At 49.1% G+C, this 21,293-nt stretch overlaps 2 protein-coding genes across 6 annotated transcripts in view; both read left to right on the top strand.

The window, feature by feature from the left end:
* The window catches only part of LOC147649040 (uncharacterized), a 636,047-nt gene that overhangs the window by 294,279 nt on the left and 320,475 nt on the right, over positions 1–21,293 (top strand). The window lies entirely within an intron of this gene.
* The window catches only part of LOC147649045 (uncharacterized), a 122,923-nt gene that overhangs the window by 34,556 nt on the left and 67,074 nt on the right, over positions 1–21,293 (top strand). The gene's annotated exons all lie outside the window — the stretch shown is intronic.

The raw sequence follows: 21,293 nt of genomic DNA, 5'->3' as shown, positions 1-21,293 counted from the left end.
AGCTCCACCCACCATAGCAGCCTCTTCTAATTCCCAGCATGTAGGCCAGTGGGTCTCTGAGATAACCGTGACATCCGCCCCGGTGTCAACTAAAAATGGAACGCTGATGGTGACAAGGTTTTGGGAGTGTGTCCAAGGAGGTGTAGGGATGTCATAAAGACGCTAAATCCCCCAAACCACAGGAGGGTTATCACAGTTTACAGCCATGGCCACCCAGGGGCTGGGGTGTTGGGGGCTGGTGTAGCCTTTTGAGGCATGAAGGGGTCCGCCTGGGCCGCTGGCATTGCTGCAAAATTGGCCGCTTCTCATGGAGGCATTGGGTTTGGAAGATCCCCACCCCAGGGTGCGACGTAGTTGGGCCGCTTCACATTCCAAGTGGGAGGGGGCTGCACGCAGCCCGACTGCCCCCTCCCCTCCCTCCCCTTCCCGTTTCCTTGAAAATTGGAACTTCAGTCTTTAGCAAAATGACCCTTTTTCCCACAAGCCCAGCAAGGCCCCCGGGGTCGGGTCTGGCGGGGGGGATGTGAGGGGCATGTAGGAGGAGGTTTCCCTGACTGGGGACAGTTGATTGCAGCATGGCCCGACTGACCACAGTTAAAGCAAGCCATTACGTTAACGACTGCCGTCTGCACAACTGCCTGAATTGTGGCGAGATGTTCTTCCCTCGCAACATGTTTGGTCATGTCGGCGACGCTGGCTCCGGCCGGTAGGACCGCAAAATTTCTTTGGCGGTTGAATTGCACTGTTGGCGAAGGCATTCTGCTACGACCGGGCCTTTCACTTCAGCCGGCAGGGCCGAAGAGTCAACCGCTGCCTGCAAATGGTCTGAAAATTGAGTGAAACTTTCGCTCTTGCTCTGTCATATAGTAGACCATGGGGATGGTTTGGCAACAACTCTGCAGGCTGAGCAGATAGCTTCTCTAGTGGCTCGGGTGGTTGCCGTGATTCCTGGGCCCGCAGGCCCTCGGCTTGCACTTGGAGGGTGAGCATGTTTGGGTCCATGCCCATCAGGCACTGAAGGTTGGAGCCATGAAATGGGTGATCTGCTCCGGTTACTAAAGCTAGCTGCTTTTTTGCAATTTTCCTCCCACTCTTGCTTAAAAACAATCATCCCTGCCCCATCGAAAATCAATCTGCAAGTCTGTTTGATGTCAAAAGGTAACATGTCATCTCCCCTGAAAATGCCATCAATGAGGGTGGAGACCATTGCTGAATTAATTCCTTTGTCTGCAATAGCCTTAATGACAGCCTGTATGTCTTTGGAAATATGTTCTCTGATTTCCGCCTTGCCCTCCTAATCGGACCGGAAACGCCAGTTGGGCCAACAGGGCCCAATCGGCACAGGAGAGTCTTATCTTTTTCCAATCAGTAAGGGGGTTTCCTATGATTCGCCCTTTACTCGCGGAGGTGAGGGGGAGTTGCCTCTTAACTCGATATGCCCTTGTTACTTCCCTCTCCGAATCAGAGCTTGCTGTGGACCCGCCATCTGACCACCCGCCCTGACTGGTGTCTGAGTCAGAGCCGGAAGTCGACTGACTCGACATTTCCGGACTCCAGCATCTTTTTGCTGGGCTCCGGCCCTGCCTACCTCCCGTTTTGGGAGAGGAGCATTTCTTTCGCCTCGACTCGCCCCGCCTCCTGCTCACGGGGGTTCTGGCCATATAAAAGTATGTTTTTCAACGGGCACCCTGATTGGCTCTTTTTCTTTCACACGCATCCTCCCCCTTGGCCCAGCCGACCTCAGCGCCCCCCACCATGCAAATTTCCACCTCCAGTCACTTGCGCAAGCTCGCGATGTCCATCGGTTCTGCCTCTCCCCCACCACCTGCTTTCTCACTCCGCCCTCCCTCTTGGTATTTGGCGCCATATTGTGGTGCGTAAGGCGGAAGCCTTTCTAAAACTTTTGACTCCAAGTCAGCTTTGGAGCGGCCAGTCTTGACAGCCTGATTGCCTCAAGGGGATCGAGCCTGTTCCGGCCCCATGGGAGTGCCAGGGCTTGGAGGGGGTATGGAGCACGCCTGCTCTTGCGAGGGCAGGGACTCAGTAGGGTCACAGTCAGCTGCCTGCGTGGCTGCCCCAACCCCCAATTTTGGGGTGATTCGGAGGCACATTTGCACGGCCTTCCATGTTTCCTGTTCCTGCAAAGCTTTCCGCAATGCGTATACAACCCTCCCCCATGATTTGAGCGATTTCCCACTGCCCGAGGACATAGTGTCCTCTGCGAGGGCTTCAGTGCACTTTCTCCATACTTCAGGGTGGAGTAAATCCACCGGATCGATAGCTCCTACCTGCATCAATCTTGTAACTGCAAGGATAAAATCCTTGGGCTTGTAGTCGATCCCCCACTGCTTATGTACCTGAGTTACGACTTTCACGAGCGCCTCCATTGTCGCCGTGGGTCTGGGAGCATCCTCCCCGCCGGGCTGGTCCCACCGCTCCAGCCATCGTTCACTCGTCCAGGTGATTCCCGTCTCCTGGGTGATCGTCCTGGGTTTTGGCACCATTTGAAGCCATTAAACCAGCAGGGCGGCCTGGCTCGAGGACACAGCGGCTCCCTCAAGCCCGCTCGGACCATATGCACACAGACACCAGTGTGGTGGATGGAAATACGGCGTTTATTAGGAAGCTGTTCTGCTTCTTATTCCATAAGTTGGCAGCGTCACTTCTGCCTGCTCTTGTCAAGAACTGACTGAGACGAGAAGAAGGGTAGGAGGGAGAGAGGGGTGAGGGAGGCGCGCCCTGTCTCCTCGTACAGCACGAAATCATCCGATCGATGAGTCTTAACTCCCCGCATTTCCCCACAGCTGCAGGTCCCCTACAGCCCTGGAGGGCTCCTGTCCCATCTGCTCTGCTCCAGTCTCAAACAGGGACCAGCATTGTCCCAGCATCATCCGAGAGCTGAATGGGAAAGGATCTCAGCAAGTCTGCAGCCCAAGGTGTCAGCAAGAGGCCCAGAGCAGGTGGTTCAAGGCTTGATTTGGTGTGGATTGGCAAATGGCAAAGAACAGGGAGGGGGCAGCATGTCAGCACGTGGCTGAGGCCATGGGAACAAAGGTTTCCTGCTGTCGTGGCTGCTGTCCCCTCTTTCCCCTTGCCCCCATTGTCTTTTGTCTCCGGCCAGCCCCCGGTGAAGAGCCTGGCTCTGTGTTCTCCATCAGCTCCTGGGTGGCAGTGCCAGGCTGGGATGAGGAGCCCCTGAGCCTTCCCTGCTGCGGGCTGGACAAGCCCAGCTCCCTCAGCCTCTCCTCACAGCCCAAGGGCTGCAGCCCCAGCTTGGAGGCCCTGGCGTGAGCCTGCTGCAGCTGCCAGACATCTTTCCTGCCCTGGGGAACCCAAGCCAGGCCCCAGGGACCGGGATCATGCATGTCCTTGATGTCCTGCTCACACAGCCCCGGCCCCTTGTCCCCGTGCCAGGCTCTGGCCTGGATCCTGTGCAACATCCTTAGGCTGTGGCTCCAGGAGCACCGGGGGGACAGCGGGGGACAGGGGACCCCACTGGGCATGGACAGTGTTGGACTTCTCTGGGGGGGTCAGTGTGAGGGGGGGCTGGGGCAGAGTGACCAATGCAGTGACCTCACACAGCCCCCTGTGATGTCACAGCCTGCTCTGTGATGTCACAAACCGGTCTGTGATGTCACAAACCACTCTGTGATGTCACACAGCCACATTGTAATGTCACATGTTACATGTAATGTAATGGTTCTGTGATGTCACAGCCAGCTCTATGATGTCACATCCAAATCTGTGATGTCACAGACATTTCTGTGATGTCAGATCTCCATCTTGTGATGTCACAGCCTGGCCTGTGACATCACACAGCTGGTCTCTGATGTCACAAACCACTCTTTGATGTCACAAAGCCACATTGTTATGTCACATCGAATTCTGTGATGGCCTGCTCTGTGATGTCACACCTCCCCACTGTGATGTCACAGCCAGATTTGTGATGTCACATCCACCTCTGTGATGTCAAAGACAACTCTGTGATGTAACAGCCTGCTCTGTGATGTCACATAACTGATGTCTGATGTCACAAATCACTCTGATGTCCCACAGCCACATGGTAATGTCACAGCCACCTCTGTGACGTCACAACCTGCTCTGTGATGTCATAGCCAACACTGTGATGTCACAGAAATCGACTATGATGTCACAGCGCATTCTGTGATGTCACAGCCAGACCTGTGATATCACAGCCTGCTCTATGATGTCAGATCTCTATCCTGTGATGTCACAGCCTGTTCTGTGATGTCACACATCCATATGGTGATGTCACAGCCAAATCGGGGATGTCACAACCTGCTCTGTGACGTCACACAAATCGTCTATGACATCATAGTGTGTTCAGTGATGTCACAGCCAGCCCTGTGATGTCACAGCGTATTCTGAGATGTCACAGCTAGCTCTGTGATGTCACAGCCATCCCTATGATGTCACAGCCTGCTCTATGATGTCAGACCTGCACCCTGTGATATCACAGCCTGCTCTGTGACGTCACAACCGGCTCTGTAATGTCACAGCCAGCTGTGTGACATCACAGCCGCCTCTGTGATGTCACACAGCCACATTGTAATGTCACAGTGAATTCTGTCATGTCACAATTTACTCCATGATGTCACAGTACATTCTGTGATGTCACAGCCATTTCTGTGATGTCATAGCCTGCTCTGTGACATTACAGCCTGCTCTGTGATGTCATAGCCTCTTCTGTGATGTCACACTCTTTTATGTCACACAACTGGTCTGTGATGTCACAAACCACTCTGTGATGTCACACAGCCACATTGTAATGTCACACCCTACTCTGTGATGTCACTGCCTGCTCTATGATGTCAGACCTCCACCCTGTGATGTCACAGCTAGATCTGTGATGTCACAGAGACAGCCCATGATGTCATAGCTGCTCAGTGACCTCACAGAACCCACTCTGTGATGTCACAGCCCACTCTGTCACCTCTGTCACTTTATCACCAGATGATAAATTGTGTACCCCAGGTGAGCACACACTGCTCCTTCTCCAAACTGTAGTGGTTTAGATTTGCCAATTTCTTTTTCCTGGCGAACGCACCAAATAAATGTCGTGGTTGTAAAGCAGTAACTTAAAAATCACTAGAAAACTTACTTATTTCTTGCTGTGAGATATGGATTAGAACAAGAGCAAAACAGGCTTAAAACTTAAAAGGAATAAAGAAAGTGTATTAACAAAACTACAAGAATAAGAAAACCAGAATAAACCTCCAGAAAACTCCTTTATCCCCTACTACCCACCATTCTCTTGTTCACATAACAACATAGAGACAAAAAACTTTGGAACTTTGGTGTTTAAAACAGTCCCAATTCCTGCTAGAGTCTTTTCATCAGTCTTTGTAGAGAAACAGAAATCTTCTTCTGCTAATTTATGGGGTTTCTCACGAGAAAACTATTTCCGTTATAGTTTTCTATTTCTTTGATGCCAGCTGCCTGGAAATCTTGTCATCAGTTCACTCCTCCCATTTCAAATCACTCTGAGGTGTGTATGGGTCAATGAGTCTAGGGATGTCATTTTTAAAGATGAGTTATTCAAAGGCAAAAGTTCTCTTCATCTGTCTCGGTGAGCCTCCCTGGAAACAGTTTTCTCATTGCCCCTCAAGGCCTCAAATCTTCACTTCACTCTGTTCCAGCACCGCACTGGAACAGAGTTTTGCTCAAAATCCACGCTTTGAACTACTTTATTCCTCCCTATATACTCTGTCATGAATTAAAGGAGTTTTTTTCAGAACACTATTGTCTATCTCCATAACTCATCTTATAGCTATCTTGAAGGTAAAGTCACCCCATGACACAAACCCACTGGCCCATGGACACCACACAATGCCCATGGCGGAAGGAGGGGAACTGGAAGTTCTCCAGCCTCAGTGTCCTGCCAGCTCAGCCAGGCCCACTGGAACATTGGGCTTCAGCCCCAGCAGGGACCAGCAGAGAGACCCCAGCACAGAAGAATGCATGTGGAAAGGGGAGGGGAAATATGTTCATCATTTTGGGCTCATGATTACCATATGTCTGTTTAGTCTGGGACAATCAATGAATGGGGGTGTGCAAAATACAGAATAGAAACAGAAACTTCCCTGTGCTCAGCATGCCCGGCTTTGGGAGGAGCTGTCCCCCCGAGCATCCGGCCACATCAAGAATGCTGCTTCTCAATGCTGCATTGGTGCTGAGCAGTTTTGATTTTAGGGAATTTTGGGCACACTCCCAGTGCCAAGGAAAGCTGTGTCTCCTGCTGTTCACAGACAGAGAGGGGCTGCTGGGAGATGTGGTGGTCAGAGGCTGCCTGGGGTACAGTGACCATGGAATAATCGAGTTTCCAATATTCTGGGACAGAAGGAGGGGCAGCAACAAAACTTCTACACTGGAATTATGGAGGGCAGACTTTGGCCAATTCAGGATGCAGATTTGGGGAGAACTGAATCAGGCACTGATTTTTGTAAGGGAAACTGCCCTTAAAAACAAAGGGGTCCAGGAAGGATGGACACACCTCAAGAAAGTAAACTTAAGGGGGAAGGAGCAGCCTGTCCCTGTGTGCCAAAAGATGAATGAGTGAGGAAAATGCCTGGCCTGGCTGGGCATGGAGCTTTATCCAGGAACTCAGGGAAAACCATGGACACATCACCTTTGGACAGAAGGGCAGGAAACTCAGGAAATATTCAGGGATGTCTTTAGGTCCTGCAGAAAGGAAATGAGAGAGGTGAAAGCTCAATTAAGACTTAACCTGGCAGCTTCTGTGAAGGATAATAAAAGTAATGTTATTAATACATTAATGGCAAAGGAGGTTAAGTAAGGACAACTCCCATTCCTTTTTGGAGGGGATAAGGTTCCTAAAGATGAGGAAAAGGACTATTGGGATCAGAGCACACAGGGCCAACTGAGTGATGTTAGAAAAGGTATTTTATTGCACAGTCCATCAGCCTCATCCAAGGGTGAGACTCTTAAGGTGTTACATTCAACACCATCACCTCAGAAGCCACCAAAATTCTAGTTACAATGTCATTTATACACTTTTTAACCAATCAAGAGGTCACACAAAAGCTCAGCAGCATCTTCATAAACCAATCATCAATTGCTTCGTCTCACACGATGCTGCTGCAATGTGTCTTTTCTTATCCAGTCATAGAACACTACAGAAACTTACATTGCTGTATCTGTAATTCCTTACTGACTTTAGAACAGCTTATATGTGAAACTTCAAAATCTCTATTATCTTACTGAACATATTTATTCACTTATAGAAAGCATATTTCTACTTGCTGAAAGCACGTTTCAAATATATTTCTCCTTTAACTGCAAGCTTCTATTCTTACTTCATGTTTGTGTATCTTCATTGTTGTAAAGCCCCAAGCCTTCCCCGTGGTCTCAGGTCAAACTCTGTGTCCATCTCTGTCTCTGGGCCTGTATGCTCAAGGCCCTGAGAGCTCTCTGTGCCTGCATTTCCCACACAGCCCAGCTTGGGCTCCCCTGGCAGCTGCCTGAGGGGGCCCTGGGTGCCCTGGGCCAGAGCAGCAATAAAGAGATTGAACTGAGCTGGCCCCAGCCCTGAGCCCTGGGGACACCCCTGGATGTGGCTCCATTCCCCAGCACTCCTCGCGCCTGCCCATCCAGACAGATTTTGAGCCGGGGAACAGATGCTGCAGAGGCTGTTGGATCAAGTTGCTGGGAGCAATCCCAGAAGTTGGGGATTAGTGCAGCTGTGGCTCTGCACAAGAGAGCTCTTCAGCCACTTTCTCTCTTTTCCTCCCTCTGGCCATGGAGGCAGCTCGTGACTTCAGCGTGTGCCTCGTGTGTGCAAAGAGCAAATCTGGGCAGAATCGGGGCACGGAGGCTCTGGGGCATCTTGGCACCTGTGCTGGGCACAGAAGGTGTTTTCCATTGCACTGAGACTGTCTGCTGTGCAAAGTGGATTGAATATCCAGCACAGGAATGACTTTTGTTTGGATGGAGCTGTGCCTTCCCTTGCTTTGTTTGCTGACAAGGAATGAACATCCCTCTGTGTCTGGGGCAGCTCCTTCTGCAAGGAAAGCAGGTGGGAGTTGGAGCCAAGGAGCTGAGAGCTGCAGGCCCAGCCTGGAGGGGAGGGAGCTCAGATTTGCACAAGGCTGCTCTGAGTGCCAGGGCTTGGATGAAGGAATTGGTGGCGTGGGGGTAGGGACAAAGTCTGATGGATTGTCAGCCATGAAGGGTCTTGATTTTCAGATCTATTCAGAGTGCAGGAGGAGGTGCTGGGGATCCATATCAACTGGGGATTGCTGATAGCAGTGTATAAACAGGAAAAGAATACATGCGAAGAAAGATCTTCTCTCTCTGTATGTTTTTTAATGAAATATGTTGTTACAAATGGAGTGAACACTTATCCAAGTCCTGCCTTATGCTCAGGTTTCTGGCAGTAGCTCTGTTTCAGGCCACCTGCACCCCAAATTGCTTTGCTCCCAAGTTCTTTAGAATGGCCATTATGTCTATTAGAAAATGAATTATTTACTGAATGGACTCAAGATGAACAGACAAGAGACTTTACACAGACTGCTTCCTCCACAGGATAACCAAAAGAAGTGCTAGTGGATACAAACCCAGTGCACAATCAAGTTACCTATATTACAGCTCGTGAAGAGCTGGCACAGATTAGGAGTCAATGGAACTCAGCACCCAATTGATGGTGGAGCACACCTGGAGCCCTTTCTTTCCCTCAGCTTCCAGAAAGGAAGCACCAAGATGCATCCAGGCTTGGCACAGAAGCCCTGCCCGTTTCCAGGGGCTATGCAGAAGAGTTGTGCTTTGTGCAAGTTTTGTGTAGCTTTTCTAGTTTGTAAAGTGAAGTGTGTGTCAGTCCAGAATCCAAGGCTCATCTCCCTTCAGGCTGCTCTCAAGGCAAGATGTTTGTGGGCAGCTGGGAACTGCAGCTCCCTGGCAGCAGAGAGAAGTCAGGACAGGACAGATGTGCGGCCTGGGTTATCTCCCCAGTTGCTGTGAGGGGGAGATGCCCTGAGTTATGGCCCCAGCTGCTGGACAGAGCAGAGGAGCCCTTCTGTGGCCCAGGGGAAGTCCTGCTCCAGGAACCTGCTGGAACCAAGGGGCCCTTGTGACATTGGGATGCCTGATGGAGCCAAGGGACCATGGGGACACCAATGAACCTCCTGGAACCAAGGGGCCCTTGTGACACTTTGGAACTACAGAGACCATTGCTGAGGACGGAACCTCATGGAACCAAAAGCCCATTGTGACAGATCAGGGCCTGGGGGAACCAAAAAGAGCATTGTGACACCGTGGGGCTCCATGGACCCAAACATCCACTGGGACAGTGCAGAACCTCCTGGAACCCAGGGGCCTCTGTGACACTGCAGGGCCTCAGTCAAGGAGTGCAAAGGTCTCAAACATTCCTTGCAGGGTTCTGCCTTGGGGAAGGGGAACCTCCTTGGTGGCACCTTGGGCTGGCACACACTTGAGGAGTTCATCTGTTCTCAACAATCAAACTTAGGAGTTTCAGATTACTTCAAAATAAAAAGGGGAAAACCTCTCTTTCCTGAGTGTAGGCAGCTCTCCAAGCAAAGCAGGTCCCAGGTGAGGGAGGACACAGAGGATGGGGTTGGGGAATGTGGAGCAAGGTTGTCCACACTGGCTCAAACCTTGTCCTGGGGTGACTTTATGATACTGGTATCCCCAGTTGTCTGGTTTATGTTATATATTAAGTTCTGCACCTTTAAGACTGGCTCTGAGAGTGAAGGGACAGGAAGAAGAAGTGCACAGTTTTTGTTAGAAAAAAAATCACTTCCCCACACATCCCGCTTCTGGACTGTGGTGTCTGCAGAATGGATACACTGCAGAACAGAGCTTCTCTCTGGATTTTAGTTAGATTTAGCTAGTTGACGCAGAGGAGTTCCCTGAACCTTTGTTTCCTTTTTTTCCTGGATCTGTGCAAACCTGCTCTGGACTGAAAAACACCCAGACAAACCCCGGGAGCTCACGCCTGTGGCCCACCGGGGCCTGGGCCTCGGCACTTTCCAGCGCTGGAGGGACTGATAAGAACCTGAGCGAGCCAAGCTACACCACATGAAAAGGACTTTTCTTCCTGGATTTGACATCCCATGGAACAGCGAGAGATTTTATTATTTAATATTATTCAATTTCTGTTAAATAAACAGCTTTTTCCACTTCTCTCCAAGGAAATTTTTTTTTTCCCGAACCAGTTGCAGGGGGAGGGGTCATTTGAATTTTTTCTTCCCTGGGAAAAAACCCATTTAGAGTTTTTCTCGCAAATTTGCCCTAAACTATGACAAATAAAGTTCTTGGTGCCCAGCTCATGGGAAGAGAAAGTGGAAAAACCTGTAGTGATTACTGATTGTATTTTGGTTGTACTGACTCTGTATTGGGATAAAGCAGTCAGTAGCCGTGTTGTTTGGATGCATAATATCTCTCGGGGTGGAGGCCTTCATGTGGATCTGGTCCCTAGAATTTTTTGAGGTTTTGATATCTGTCTTTTCCCTCTTTTACAGTAGAGGGGCACAGATTAGAATGGTTATTGTACTGGGCTTGGTGATAATTATTTATAGGAAGTTGATAAAACTACTGAAGTTTCTGCCAGGTATGTTTGGCTTCTGATTTCTTCGCCCGACCCTGCCTCCCAGTCCCAGTAGCACATTTTGGGAGTTTATTGGTAATTGCACCCAGTTTGTTAGAGGAAGAACAGGAAATGAGGCTTTTCAGCCTTTTCTTTCCTTCTTCTCCTTTGAATCTGTTATGTCCCTCTTTGAGAATATCCAGTTTCCAATGAGTGTTGAGGATACCACTTTCCTGGTCACTTTCCTGGTAGTTCAGCTGTTGAGCTTCCTCTATATGGTCCAGATGATGATAATGGTGATGCCAGGGAAGGACCCTCAAGACCAGCAACTGATCAAAAATCAGAAGGCACTGGTGAGCCCTTCTACCTGAAGGACCTTCATGGCCTGAGAAAGGAATACACTCGATGACCTGATGAGTCTATAATTAGTTGGTTAGTCCGTCTGTGGGATGCTGCAGGTGAGGCTACAGTTCTGGATGGCACTGAAGCGAGGCATCTGGGGTCCCTGTCACACGATCCGGTTATTGACCAGGAGATGATGAGGGGGGCTGACCCTTATAGTCTCTGGAACGGGTCCTGAGAAGTGTGGCACAAAGATATCTGTGTGCAGACGATCTCTATATACAGCAAACTCGTTGGAAGACCATAGAACAAGGGATTCAGCACTTGAGAGAAATGACAATAGTAGCGATTGTCTTTGTGGGTGACTTAGGTACTAGAAATCCAGACTTGGTGCCATGCACATCTGTGATGTGGTGAAAACTTGCTCGACTTGGGCCACAAGAATACACTTCTGCTTTAGCAACAATGAAGCAGGATGACAGGGAGGAGACCGTGCTGGATATGGCGAAGAAGCTCTGAGCATATGCAGATACCGTGCATGGCCCCATACAGGCAACAATTGCAGCTGTGGGAACATGCATGCAAAACTTCCAAGACAAAATGGAGGAGAAATTCAAGAAACTCAGGGAGGACCTTCTTCCAGTCTCGGCAGTACAGACCAGGAGCCCTGGTACACAAAGCAGAAGTTCTCCAGATAAAGAAAAAAAGCTACGAGCTGAGCTGTGGTTTTTCCTACGTAACTGTTGAGAAAATATAAAAAAATAAGATAAAAAATCTACTGCTGCTCTGGCAAAAAGGATGCTTGAATTAAAAACCAGCAAAACTCAGAGAAGATACTTCACCAAAAAAAAAGCCGCTCCAGTAGCCTGTAGTCAAACTTCCAAGTATGATGATGATGATGATGATGATGACATGTCTGATTTCCTTGAAGGAACCTCCAAGACATATACCCAGGAAAAGAAGGATAACCAGGCTTAGAGGGGCCCTGCCTCTAGCCAGGTAGAGGCTAGGGAAAACCGAGTCTTTTGGACTGTATGGATTCATTGGCCTGGCACATCAGAACCACAAAAATACGAGGCCTTTGTTGACACTGGTGCACAGTGCACACTAATCCCATCAAGACATGTGGGGGCAGAATCTGTTTCTATTGCTGGTGTGACAGGGGGATCACAGGACTTTACTTTAGTGGAAGCTGATGTGAGCCTGACTGGAAGTGAGTGGAAGAAACACCCCATTGTGACAGGCCCTGAGGCCCCAAGCATTTTGGGCATAGACTACCTCCAAAGCGGGTATTTTGAGGACCCAAAGGGACTCAGGTGGGCATTTGGGATAGCAGCTGTAGAGACAGAGGGCATCAAGCAATTGAACACCTTGCCTGGACTGTCAGAGAACCCATCTGCAGTAGGACTCCTGAAGGTGGAAGAACAGCGAGTACCAATTGCCACCTCGACGGCGCACCGCCGGCAGTATAGGACAAATCGAGATGCTGTGATCCCCATCCACAAGATGATCCGAGAACTGGAGAGCCAAGGGGTGGTCAGCAAAACCCACTCACCCTTCAACAGCCCCATCTGGCCTGTGCACAAGTCTGACAGAGAATGGAGATTGACTGTGGACTATCGTGCATTGAATGAAGTGACTCCACCTCTGAGCGCTGCCGTGCCGGACATGCTGGAGCTCCAGTACGAGCTGGAGTCCAAGGCAGCGAAGTGCTACGCCACTATTGACATTGCCAATGCATTTTTCTCCATTCCCCTGTCAGCAGAATGCAGGCCTCAGTTTGCCTTCACCTGGAGGGGAGTGCAGTACACCTGGAACCGACTGGCCCAGGGGTGGAAGCACAGCCCCACCATCTGCCATAGACTGATCCAGGCTGCCCTGGAAAAGGGTGAGGCTCCAGAACATCTGCAGTACATTAATGACATCACTGTGTGGGGGAACACAGCAGCAGAAGTGTTTGAGAAAGGAGATAATATCATCCAGATCCTCTGGAAGCTGGTTTTGCCATCAAGAAGAGCAAAGTTAAGGGACCAGCTCGTGAGATTCAGTTCCTGGGGGTAAAGTGGCGAGATGGATGGTGTCAGATTCCTACTGATGTCATCAACAAGATCACTGCAATGTTTCCACCAGCCAACAAGAAGGAAACACAAGCTTTCTTTAGTGCCATAGGGTTTTGGAGAATGCGTATTCCTGAATACAGTCAGATTGTGAGCCCTCTTTACCTGGTCACTCGGAAGAAGAATGATTTCCACTGGGTCCCTGAGCAGCAACAAGGCTTTGCTCAGGTCAAGGAGGAGAGCGCTCATGCAGTAGCCCTTGGCCCAGTCAGGACAGGACCAGATGTGAAGAACGTGCTCTACTCTGCAGCTGGGAGCCATGGTCTGTCCTGGAGCCTGTGGCAGAAGGTGTCTGGTGAGACTCGAGACCGACCATAAGGCTTTTGGAGTCGAAGCTACAGAGGGTCTGAAGCCAATAAGACCCCAACAGAAAAAGAAATTTTAGCAGCCTATGAAGGAGTCCAAGCTGCCTCAGAGGTGATTGGCACAGAAGCACAACTCCTCCTGGCACCCCAACTGCCAGTGCTAGGATGGATGTTCAAGGGAAAGGTTCCTTCCACCCATCATGCAACCAGTGCCGCACAGAGCAAGTGGATTGCTCTTATCACACAGCGCGCCCGTATTGGTAAAGTGAATCGCCCTGGGATTTTGGAGATAATTACAAACTGGCCTGAAGGTGAAAATTTTGGTCTCACAGATGAAGAAGAAGAGGAAGTGACAAGGGCTGAAGAAGCTCCACCATATAACCAGCTGCCAGCAGAAGAAACACGCTATGCTCTGTTCACTGATGGTTCCTGTCGCATCGTAGGGATGAACCGGAAGTGGAAAGCAGCCGTATGGAGCCCCACACGACAGGTCGCAGAGGTCACTGAAGGAGAAAGTGGATCAAGCCAACTTGCAGAACTCAAAGCTGTTCAACTGGCTTTGGCTATTGCTGAAAGAGAGAGGTGGCCAAAGCTCTACCTCTACACGGATTCATGGATGGTGGCCAATGCTCTGTGGGGATGGTTGGAGAGGTGGAGAGAGGCTAATTAGCAGCATAGAGGAAAACCAATTTGGGATGCTAAAGAGTGGAAAGATATTGCTACCAGGGTAGGGAGACTACCAGTGAAAGTCCACCACGTAGATGCCCATGTCCCCAAGAGTAGAGCTAATGAGGAACAGCAAAATAATAAGGAGGTAGATCAGGCTGCAAAGATACAAGTGTCAAAACTAGATTTGGATTGGGAACATAAGGGAGAATTGTTCCTAGCCCAACGGGCTCATGATGCCTCAGGTCATCAGGGTAGAGATGCCACCTATAAGTGGGCACGAGACCGAGGGGTGGATTTAACCATGGACAGCATTTCTCAAGTTATTCATGACTGTGAGACATGTGCCACGATCAAACAGGCCAAGCGGTTGAAGCCCCTCAGGTACGGTGGGCAGTGGTCCAGATACAAGTATGGGGAGGCCTGGCAGATTGACTACATCACACTGCCCCAAACCCGCCAAGGCAAGCGCTACGTGCTCACAATGGTAGAAGCCACCACGGGATGGTTGGAAACCTACCCTGTGCCTCATGCCACTGCCCGGAACACCATCCTGGGACTTGGAAAGCAGGTCCTTTGGAGGCATGGCACCCCTGAGAGGATTGAGTCAGACAATGGGACTCATTTCAAGAACAGCCTTATAAACAGCTGGGCTAGGGAACATGGCATTGAGTGGGTGTACCACATCCCCTACCATGCACCTGCTGCTGGGAAAGTGGAGAGGTACAATGGACTGTTAAAAACCACCTTAAAAGCACTGGGTGGAGTATCTGTTAAAAACTGGGAGCAACATCTAGCAAAGGCCACCTGGTTAGTCAACACCAGAGGTTCCACCAACCGAGCAGCTCCTGCCCAGTCTGAGTCTTTGCATGCAGTAGATGGAGACAAAGACCCAGTGGTACATGTCAGAGGTCTGCTAGGGAGGACGGTTTGGGTCAATTCTACCTCGAGTACAGACAAACCCATTTGTGGGGCTGTCTTTGCTCAAGGACCAGGTTGTACATGGTGGATAATGCAGAGAGATGGAGCAACACGATGTGTACCTCAGGGAGACCTGATCATCGGGTAAATGGTTACTATGGATGCTAAATCTGAACCAGAGTGTCTGTAGTTATTACAGGCCACATAGCTCTCAGTCCTGCCTGAGAGCTAGCCTGAGAAATTCATAGGAGGATTTAAAAACAATCCTCAAAGATGGAAAACAGCCCTTGCAGGTGTTGTCGTCTGTCTCTTGTTTTCTTTGCAGGAGAAAGTCAGGGGGGTGGTATGCACCACTGACCAATGATGGTGATGTAGTGGTTTGCTAACCAATAAGAGTTTCCTTTCTGTACTTTCCACGTATCGATCTATAAAGAGACCTGAAGCAATAAACTAGAGGATTTCTCCTGTTCTGACTCCATGAGAGTCTGTGTCGTCTGTACCCAGCCGGTCCTAATAGAGCGACAGGTTACTGCCATTGTCTGTACATTAAACCACACAGACATGAAATAGAAGGAAATGAGTAAGTGTTGAAGGTATGAGCAAGTGAAAGATGGTGTTCTGAGTGGTTAAAATAAAAGAGTGGGGAATCCTGCAGCTCTCCAGCATGAGGCGTAGATTCAGTAGCTTCACAGAAATGTGACAAGAGTATGATAGATATATTGCTTGCATTTTTTGGGTGGAGCGGGGAAGAAGTTTTTAAGTATGTATATGTGTGCAGATTTAGAATGTTACTTTTGGCAGTAAATTGATGATATGGAGGTAAGGGGTGGAATCTCCTGGGTTGATTATGATGTTAAATTGTATCCCCATTCATCCACCTAGCCCAGACACAGGTTTTGTATTCTTAAAATTTCATCTAAGAGTAAAAGTGAGTGGAAAAGAAGCACCGAGTCTGTTATCAGAGACTGTACTTGCTCCCCCCGCATGGGGAGTTTTGACTACAGCACAGACAGACAAGAAAAGACAGATCACCTTGGCTTTCCAGATCCTTGGAAGGACGCGATGCACAGACACACACCACTGGAGCCGGGCTCTGAAGTAGGAATACAGCAGCTAGTTCATCTATTTCTGGAACAATCCACAGGGGACATGAGGTGTAAACTCCAAAAGCTTTGGGGGGCAGATGGGTGAAACTTAGAAGCCTTATTGGAAGAGGCATGGAGAGTTTTCAGCAATTGAGAAGAGGGATATAAGCAAGAAATGAAGAAGCTAGTAGCAGTGGTACAGGAGGAAGGAAAAGGGAAAGGAAGGGACGGACAAGGACCACCCAAACGAGGCCCGTCTCAACTGGGTAGAGACCAATGTGTGTACTGTGGAGAATTTGGTCACTGGAAAAATGAATGTCCAAAGTGGAAGTGAGATGGCCAAAAGAAAGAAGGGAAAGGAGGGGTGGTTGCAGTCACACATCCACAAGAAGATTGAAGGGGACCTGGGGAGTCCACCCCACACACCCCCTGATTATAAAAATGAAACTGGGGGAAAAAAGAAAAAGAAGTAGAATTCTTGGTTGATACTGGAGCAACTTAATTGGTGTTAAATAAGGCCTTGATAGCTGTGAGTTATGAGAATTATGTGATGGTCAAAGGGTGTGGGAGTTTAGCATTTAGGGAAAGAAGTGGGAAACACTCACAGAAGTGATTCCTCTGAGAGAGGCTGTGGGGAGTTCCTTCTGTGCTTGAGATCAAGCCAAGAGCTGGCCAGTTCTGACAACTGACAGCATTCTGCACCACTGAAAAGGAACTTCACCTTTGTGAATGCCACCTTTTAAACACCCAAGCCCAGGACCTGGTCTCTTTCTTTGCAGCCTTGAAAGGCAGCAGAGCTGTGGTGTGGCTGGCCCCGCTCCCCCGTGGCCTGTGCGGCCTGGGGGGGCCTGGGCCGGAGCCCAGCTGCTCCCGGGGGGAGATGGAGACTGCGGGATCCCCCCCAGGCCAGGCCAGGCTCTGCTGCGCTGCTGGCTTTCCCGGGAAGCCCTCCGGGTCCCGTTCCAGCGGGGTGGCCAAAGCCCTTCCCAGGGGAGCCCCCGGCCCCCAGGCTGGGCCAGGCCACGGCTGATGACACTCGCCAACACCCCCCCTGCCCCCCGGCCCGCACAGACAGCTCCTGAGAGCTGGCACCAGCCACACCTGAAATCCCACACCACCACTGCCTGCCATGGCTTGGGCCACATTTAACCCTTGCACTACACACAGGAGACCTGCAGACTTTAATCCTCTCCCCAGGAAAAGAAAAGAACCAAGTGACACGGAAAAAGACAACGTGAAACATCAAGGTCAGTAAAAGAAGGAATCAAGCCTCAGATGAAAGGAGAATGAGGAGATGCTCTAATAAGCTGAAATATTCTTTTGGTAGGTGTAATAAAGAATTGGGTGAATAAAAATTCAGAAGAAAAGGTTTAAATAAAGTATGTGTAATTATAACTAATGAAAATATGGAAAAAGGAATTCTCCTCCAGGTCGAGGTAGAATTCCTTTTCCAAAGTCACGGATTGCAAAAGAACCCCCCCAGATAACAAACCTCAGCAGGCTCATCAACTCGGAGGAAAGGACAGGACAAAGACCATCATAGAAACAAAAGAACTAGCCTGAAAGTCTACCTCCGGACCAAGACAATGCCCGGCCGATTTCGGCCGGAGACAATCAAGCAAGACAAAAGGGACGAGCCTCAGGAAAATGGTCGTTGCCTGAATTGAACACCACACCCGCCAAACCTATGCTAAAGTAACTCAATCAAGAAGGACAAAGAAGAGACTACTCCTCCGAGATATCCATCGGCACTAGCCCGGATCCCTCGACTCTGCTGTGATGAAATATGTTAAAATACATACAGACTCACTTTGCATTTGAGGAGACTCTGCCCGGACACTTACTGACTCAATGTTCTAGGCCAGGAAATCCATTCACCCGACAATCAGGGACACTTGGTGAATGGAAACTGGTTGGAATTCTAGCCTGGGGACATAAAATCCCTATAAAAACCCAGGCCAAAGAACCCTCAGACGTGGATTTGGGAACACCTATACCTTGCGTATAGACCCTGTCCACCCAGCGCTGCGCTGCTTATTTTATTGTGGTTTTTTTTCTCTTTGTTCGAATTTATTATTGTTTGATAATAAATTTTCTCTTTTATATAACCCGAAATTGCCTTTGCATTTATAACAGTATGGCCATGGAGATGAATAATAATGTTCTGAAAAATAACTCCTTTAATTCATGAAAGAGTATTGGGGGAATTGAAGTATTCAAGCTGTAGATCTGGGCAAAGGTATCCATTGATGAAGCCAAGCAGATGGTGGAGTAGCTGTGATCCCATGAGAGCTTGAACAGAGAGAGAGGGAGATGAGAGCTGATGAAGACCCTTAGTCCCCAGGGAGAGAAGAAGAAAACCTCTATTCTCAGAGATGAAGAGGAGTTTTGCCTTTGAATAACTCATCCCGAAAATAATACCCCTTAGCTCATGGCCCATGGACACACCTCTGAGTAGTGTAAAAATGGGAGGAGAGGGCAGAGTTTGTGCCCGGGTGACTGCCATTTTTTGAAATGAAAGGGCACGAGAAAACTGTTTCTTGTGGAGAACTCTCCATGGCATGACAAGAGAAAACTCCTCTCCCTGCACAGACTGATGAAAAGACTATTGTACAGTTGGCACACTCAGCCACTCCTGACAGGACTTGTGCTCCAGACCCCTCAGCAGCCTTGTTGCCCTTCTCTGGACATGCTCCAGCCCCTCCATGGCCTTCCTCAATTGGGGGCCCAGCACTGGACACAGCACTCGAGGTGTGGCCTCAGCAGTGCCCAGCACAGGGGAAGAATCCCTGCCCTGCTCCTGCTGGCCACACCATTCCTGATGCAGGCCAGGGGCCATTGGCCTTCTTGGCCACCTGGCCACACTGCTGGCTCATGTCCAGCCTGCTGTCCATCAGTGCCCCAGCTCCCTTTCTGCCTGGTCGCTGTCTAGCCACTCTGGCCCCAGCCTGGAGCACTGCAGGCCTTGTTGTGGCCAAAGTGCAGGAGCCGGCACTTGGTCTTGTTCAACCTCACCTTGTTGGCTTTGGGCCCTGCATCCAGCCTGTCCAGCTCCCTGTGCAGAGCCCTCCTGCCCTCCAGCACATCCACACTCCCACCCAGCTTGGTGTCAGAGTGGTTCCATGAGGCCCTGCAGTGTCACAATGGTCTCCATGGTTCCATGACACTCCGTGGAGTCACAGTGGATCCTTGGTACTTTGGGCCCTGCAGTGTCACAGTGGATCCTTGGTGCTTTGGGCCCTGCAGTGTCACAGTGGATCCTTGGTGCTTTGGGCCCCAATTGGATGATGATTTTGTGAACCCTGCCTTTTACCCTCCCCAGGATATCTCTGATTAGCTGATGCTTTGGACCCTCCCTTTGAACCACCTCTCTATTTCAGCTGTTGCACGCTCACATTTTCTGTCTTTTGCCCCCAAGATTCCCCAGTGCAATAAATCCTCTATTATCCCATACAAAAGACCTCCCTCTCGTCCTTGCCTCCTCAGAGCTCAGACTGACAGCCAAAAGCCGTAGAGTGAGTACTCTAGTCACACCTGGGCTCATCCTGCTCCTGGGGTGTGACCCACTCCTGTGCAGGCCCCAGTGACAGAGCCAGATCAGCTCCTGTGAGATGTGATATATTCTCCTCCACAGAAGCAGCAACGTTAAGCTCTAATTCAGCTTTCACCTCTCTACTTTTCTTTCTGCAGGACCTAACGACATCCTTAATCATTTCCTGAGTTGTCTGTCCCTCTGTCCAAAGGTGATGCACCCTCATCTTTTTCCTGAGTTCCTGCAAAAGCTCCATGCCCAGCCAGGCCAGGCATTTTCCTCACTAGCTCACTCTGGTGTTGGAGTCTGAGATACAGAGTGTGTGCCCTTGTTTCTAATACTTAGTTCTAGGATTCGAAGAAACACTTAATTTCATATAACATGAAATTCATGAGCATGTTTTCATGGTGATACATGAAAACAAATGTTAAAGCTAGATAGGAAAAGTGTAAGTGTGTAGGTTAGAAATTTCTTAAATCACTGGGTGAAAAAGTAGTTTAGAGAACAGGAGACAAGATGGAAGATTTAGGGTGTTATTCTTCTCGTTGTTTCTTTATGTTCTTCTCTTAAGGGTTTTTGGGTAGTAGTAAGTGGTTGGGTAAAAAATGCCACAGGGCAGCGCTCAGGTGTTGGGTCTTTGGGTCACTAAGAAAAATAATTTAGTTGGCATCTGTTAATTAAGTAAATGGACCTGAAGAGGATCTTTGTTAGCCATTTTACCCCTTTTCTATCATAGTGCACATAGCTCCTTTTACCTTGTAATGCTGATAAAAGAAGAATGAACAACTGAGACTGAACAAGAGAAAACTGCCTCTCTCTCCTCAATCTTCAGTTGAAAGGGAAAAAGAACCTAATCCAAAAGTCCCTAACGAGACACCCAACAGCAAGGGTTCTCTCAGCTGCAGATGACGATCGATGAGAACCTGCAGAGGATTGAAAGATCCATCTTTCTTTTAGAGAAGTCACTGTCCTCACTCTCTGAGGTTGTCTTACAAAATAGATGTGGGCTAGAACTTGTGCTAATGCAGCAAGGAGGCCTCTGTGCCGCCCTGAAAGAAGAGTGTTGCTTTTATGCTGATCACACCGGAGCGGTCAGAGATTCTATGGCTGAACTGAGGGAAAGATTAGCCCAGAGAAAGAGAGATAGAGAGGCCCAACAAGGGTGGTTCGAATCGCTGTTTAACCAGTCTCCGTGGCTGACCAGCCTGGTGTCCACTCTGATCGGGCCAATCATAATGATCTTACTGGTGCTAAACTTTGGACCATGTTTTAAATGAGCTTGTGTCTTTTGTCAAGAGCCAACTAGAGAGGGTCAACATCCTGTTTGTCGAAAGACAGCAGATGCTCCAAGAATGCACTTGGTCACCTCCTGTGCCTTATTGTTTGTTAATGAAACACTGTGGTGTCTATTTAATAAGTATTTAACCTTTTTACTTAAGTATAGTGCACCTTATATTTTTACTCAAGTCTATTATATCTACTTTTAAAACTTTTCATCATATAGATAAATTAGATAAAATGATTAAAAACAGATATACATAAAATAACATTAGAACTTAGAAGACTAATACAACTCATATTCTAGCAAATTTAGTTAAGCATTAGGAGGGGGGGAAATGTGGTCAGCTAGGGCCCGGCGGTCGGAAGATATCGGGATGTAACGGAAAGATGGAGTCACCCCCCTCCTCCATAGTTTATGGTAATGACCCCCGTAATTAGCCAATAGCACCTAGCTGTGATGAA

Source organism: Cyanistes caeruleus, chromosome 28 (assembly GCF_971803275.1).
Source record: "Cyanistes caeruleus chromosome 28, bCyaCae1.hap1.1, whole genome shotgun sequence".
NCBI classification, from domain to species: domain Eukaryota; kingdom Metazoa; phylum Chordata; class Aves; order Passeriformes; family Paridae; genus Cyanistes; species Cyanistes caeruleus.
Note: the sequence above shows the minus strand (reverse complement) of the source record. Positions and strands in the feature narration are given on the sequence as shown.